The 5327-nt window shown below is 37.0% G+C and overlaps 1 long non-coding RNA gene across 2 annotated transcripts in view; it reads left to right on the top strand.

Moving 5' to 3' along the window:
- The first annotated feature begins 14 nt into the window (after positions 1-14).
- The window catches only part of LOC139026340 (uncharacterized), a 22629-nt gene continuing 17316 nt past the window's right edge, over positions 15-5327 (top strand). Inside the window, exon 1 of one of the 2 annotated variants that reach the window (XR_011478118.1) lies at positions 15-1273. This is a non-coding gene — a long non-coding RNA (uncharacterized lncRNA). Of the gene's footprint in view, positions 1274-3905; positions 4162-5327 lie in introns of those variants that run through there. The other variant, XR_011478117.1, reaches the window with a different exon arrangement.

A 5327-nucleotide genomic window follows, 5' to 3' on the forward strand; every position in this document is an offset into this window, starting at 1 on the left:
TGAGAGGAAGACGGGTACAGGGTGAGAGGAAGACGGGTACAGGGTGAGAGGAAGACGGGTACAGGGTGAGAGGAAGACGGGTACAGGGTGAGAGAAAGATGGGTACAGGGTGAGAGGAAGACGGGTACAGGGTGAGAGACACATTTGGAACCGAAGGTCATGTATGTTGGATGTGTTGTTGAACCAAAGGTCATGTATGTTGGATGTGTTGTTGATCTCTGGCAGCAATTTCATATTGCTAATAAAGTTTTTACTGCAGCAATTCTGTCACTTACCATTTTTTTCTACAGTACGTTATATAAAGTAAGGATGACTCATTCACTTTTAGATAGTATTGTCACGAACAGGCTCGAAGTTCGTAACAGAAGGGAGAAAATGTGGAGACAAGGAATAACAAAATATATTTATTAACTGAAATAACCTAAATACAATTAACAATGGTGTGTGTAATCAGTAGTGTTAGTGAGTGGTTGCGTGCATAAATGTGATAATGAGGGGTGTTGAAAGGTGCCAAAGCAAACAAACAAAACGGCCACAAAAATACAACAAACTCTAATAGTGTGTCTGCATGGAGAGAGTCTCCTCCATGAATGAGGAAGTGGTGTATTTATCCTGGGACACACCTGGGCCCAGGTGTGTCTGCATGGAGAGAGTCTCCTCCATGAATGGGGAAGAGGTGTATTTATCCTGGGACACACCCGGGCCCAGGTGTGTCCCATGTCACTGACGACCCTCCCGGCTCCGCCCACCGGCATCCTAATAAGGAAAACAAGAGCAAAGAGGGGAGGGTCGTCACAATATGTTGCCAAAGATGCTCACATTTGACAATCAACCCAAAAATTTAGAGTGTTTTACAGTAAAAGGAAACTGAATGATAAAAAACAATACATTTCATATTGTATATTGTCTGCAGGTAGAACTGAGACATGAAAAGTAATGCAGTTTTTGTAATGCTATCAACTGTTAGTATTTTGAAAGTCGAAAAAAAAGTTTGAACTAAAAAATGATATTTCTTCGAACTTTTGAGTCAAGGATATGTTTCTGTACCTGTCTGTATTATTTAGTTAATAATTATTAGATTTTTTCCCCCCATTGTTTGGCTGTGTGAGAGAGAGAGTCAGAGAGAAAGAGCTAGAGACAGAGAGAGACAAAGAGAGAGAGAGGGAGAGAACAAGCCTGAACCTGAAGAAACAAAATGTTGAGCAAATGAAAGTAACTTTCGACGACCGAATGATCATTTCAGACTCTGTTTCTATTGAGAGAGAGATAAAAGGTAAGACGACTATTGTATATTCAATAGTTGATGATATTGTTATGTATATTATATAGTTGATGATATTGTTATGTGTATTCATATAGTTGATGATATTGTTATGTGTATTCATATAGTTGATGATATTGTTATGTGTATTCATATAGTTGATGATATTTTTGTGACAGATTGTTATAATAGGCTAACATTCTTTAAAATGTATTTTATGTAAATTAGATGCGGGAGATGAATTTGTTCTGTGCCCATCGGTGTTCCCAGGGTGATCTCCTACTGTATCATGGGCCTATAGGCTTGTCTTTTTCAAAACAGGCTTATGGCTGAAGTCCCGGTAACGGGATCTATATGACAACAGCTAGTCGAAGTGCAGGGCGCCAAATTAAAAAAACAGAAATCTCATAATTAAAATTCCTCAGGCATTCATGTGTCTGATATCATTTTAAAGGTAATCTTGTTGTTAATCCCACCAAAGTGTCCGATTTCAATAGGCTTTTCAGCGAAAGCACTACAAACGATTATGTTAGGTCACCACAAAACAAAAAATAATCATAACATTTTTCCCAGCTAATGATAGCATCACAAAAACCAGAATAGAGATAAAATGATTCACTAACCTTCGATTATTTTCATCAGATGACACTCATAGGACTTCATGTTACACAAAACATGCGTGTTTTGTTTGATTCAATTCATATTCATATATATCAAAAACTCTGAGTTGAGATTGACATTGAGGCGACTAGATTCACTAGATGCAAAAACATCAAGTTGACTTTGCATAGCCACATCGTTTCAACGAAATACTCATCATAAATATAGATGATAATACAAGTTATACACATGGAATTATAGATATACCTCTCCTTAATGCAACCGCTGTGTCAATTTAAAAATAAAATTACGGAAAAAGAAACACGCTATAATCTGAGACGGCGCTCAAAAGTAAAAATACCACAGTTGCAAAGATGGCTCAACATAAACACGAAAATACATGATAAATATTCCCTTACCTTTGATGATCTACATCAGAAAGCACACCAGGAATCCCAGGTCCACAATAAATGTTTGTTTTGTTCGAAAAAATCCGTTATTTATGTCCAATACCTTCTTTTGTTAGCGCGTCTGGTTTACATATCCAAATGCTAATTCTGGTCAGCGTTATATCGGACAAAAAACTTCAAAAAGTGATATTACCGGTCGAAGAAACATTTCAAACTAAGTACACAATCAATCATTAGGATGTTTTTAACATATAGCTTCAATAAAGTTCCAACCGGAGTATTCGTTCTTGTCTTCGTGAGCCATGGAACGCAAGTAACTTCCACGAGGAAAAAGCATGATCAGAAAATGGCTGCTTGATGGACACCTGACTGATTCTGCTATCATTCTCTCCCACAACATCATAGAAGTCTCATTATAATTCTATTGATGGTTGACATCTAGTGGAACCCCTAGGCAGTGCACAATCATTCATAGCTCAAGGGATTTCTTTAGGGACTCTGGTGAATACATACAAGCTCAGATTTCTGACTTCCTGTTTTGATTTCAACTCAGGATTTTGCCTGCCAATATGAGTTCTGTTAATCTCACGACATAATTCAAACAGTTTTAGAAACTTTCGAGTATTTTCTATCAATACTAATAATAATATGCAATTATTAGCAACTATGACTGAGGAGCAGGCGTTTGATATGGGCCCTTTCATCCAAGCTACTCAATACTGCCACATCAGCCATAAGGTTAAAACACAACAAGCAACAAACAAACATTTTCTCTTTCTAATCTACTGTTAATGCTTTTCACTCAGGAAGGTATTTTGTGTGAAAGAGACAAACACATTTTTGAAAAGCCTAACAACAAAGTATACTTCCTCAACACAGGTTGTGCCCCACCTTTGCAAAATGTTTGGCAACGGAAACCGTTTAGGTCCGTTGTACAGCGTTTGGAGTTAACGGTTGTGCAACATTTTAAACTATTGGCTGTAGAGTAAACTAATGAACATGCCCCAGGTAATATCATATAACTCGGCATGTTGATACCTGCCTGATGCTGAAACCTGATTGTAGCCTGAGGGTATACTATGATGCAAAACAGATATACTGGTTTTCTAAAGCTAGCCAGCTTCAGTTAGCTTCACATTCCAGCTCAGGCCTCATCCATGTTAGCTTCACATTCCAGCTCAGACCTCATCCATCAGAATATACAGAGTGCTAGCCAGGTTCAGTTAGCTTCACGTTACAGCTCATCCATCAGAATATACAGAGTGCTAGCCAGGTTTAGTTAGCTTCAACATTCCAGCTCAGGCCTCATCCATGTTAGCTTCACATTTCCAGCTCAGGCCTCATCCATCAGAATATACAGAGCGCTAGCCAGGTTTAGTTAGCTTCACATTTACAGCTCAGGCCTCATCCATCAGAATATACAGAGCGCTAGTCAGATTCAGTTAGCTTCACATTACAGCTCAGGCCTCATCCATGTTAGCTTCACATTCCAGCTCAGACCTCATCCATCAGAATATACAGAGTGCTAGCCAGGTTCAGTTAGCTTCACTATACAGCTCATCCATCAGAATATACAGAGTGCTAGCCAGGTTTAGTTAGCTTCACATTCCAGCTCAGGCCTCATCCATGTTAGCTTCACATTCCAGCTCAGAACTCATCCATCAGAATATACAGAGTGCTAGCCAGGTTCAGTTAGCTTCACATTCCAGCTCAGGCCTCATCCATCAGAATATACAAGAGTGTTAGCCAGGTTCAGTTAACTTCACATTCCAGCTCAGGCCTCACCCATCAGAATATACAGAGCGCTAGTCATCAGGAAGGTGCTCTCTCAGCAGAACAGAAAATATCTCAATGACTTGACATGTTCTGGTTGTGAATTCAGGCTACAAGGTGAGAATCCTGCCAGGGATTATTGTAAAAGTGTGGTAGATAAATTTAATGTATGGTGTAATGTTAGTATAGTGAAGTGAAACACTCCTAACAGTAGATAAATTAAATGTATGGTGTAATGTTTAGTATAGTGAATGGAATAAAACACTCCTAACAGTAAGATAAATTTAAATGTATGGTGTATGTTAGTATAGTGAAGTAAAACACTCCTAACAGTAGATAAATTAAATGTATGGTGTAATGTTAGTATAGTGAAGTAAAACACTCCTAACAGTAGATAAATTAAATGTATGGTGTAATGTTAGTATAGTGAAGTAAAACACTCCTAACTGTAGATAAATTAAATGTATGGTGTAATGTTAGTATAGTGAAGTAAAACACTCCTAACAGTAGATAAATTAAATGTGTATGTGTAATGTTAAGTATAGTGAGTAAAAAACTCCTAACAGTAGATAATAAATGTATGGGTATTGTTAGTATAGTGAAGTAAACACTCCTAACAGTAGATAAATTAATGTATGGTAATGTTAGTATAGTGAAGTAAACATCCTACAGTAGATTATAATGTATGTGTAATGTTATATAGTGAAGTAAAACACTCCTAACAGTAATAATTAAATGTATGGTGTAATGTTGTATAGGAATAAACACTCCTAACAGTCTACTTCTACTGAGACAGGTTGGTGTCAGTTTAATCCAAACAACATGGAGCTGACTGGACGGTGAAGTCATAATTCAATACATCAATATTCATTATAATAGTTTCTACATTTATCTTTCATATGATAATGTAATTGTATCTAAGTTCCACTATAGTGTAGTGATCTCTACATTTCATATGATAATGTAATTGTATCATAGTTCCTCTATAGTGTAGTGATCCCTCTACATTTCATATGATAATGTACTTAGTATCATAGTTCCACTAAGGTAGTTCCTCTACATTTCATATGATAACTGTAATTGTATCATAGTTCTCTATAGTGTAGTATCCTCTACATTTCATATGATAATGTAATTGTATCATAGTTCCCTCTATTAGTGTAGTGGATCCTCTACATTTCATATGATAATGTAATTGTATCATATAGTTCCACTATAGTGTAGTGGAGCTCTACACATTTCATATGATTAATGGAATTGTATCCATAGGTCCTCTATAGTGT

Source organism: Salvelinus sp. IW2-2015, unplaced genomic scaffold (genome assembly GCF_002910315.2).
Source record: "Salvelinus sp. IW2-2015 unplaced genomic scaffold, ASM291031v2 Un_scaffold4481, whole genome shotgun sequence".
NCBI lineage: Eukaryota > Metazoa > Chordata > Actinopteri > Salmoniformes > Salmonidae > Salvelinus > Salvelinus sp. IW2-2015.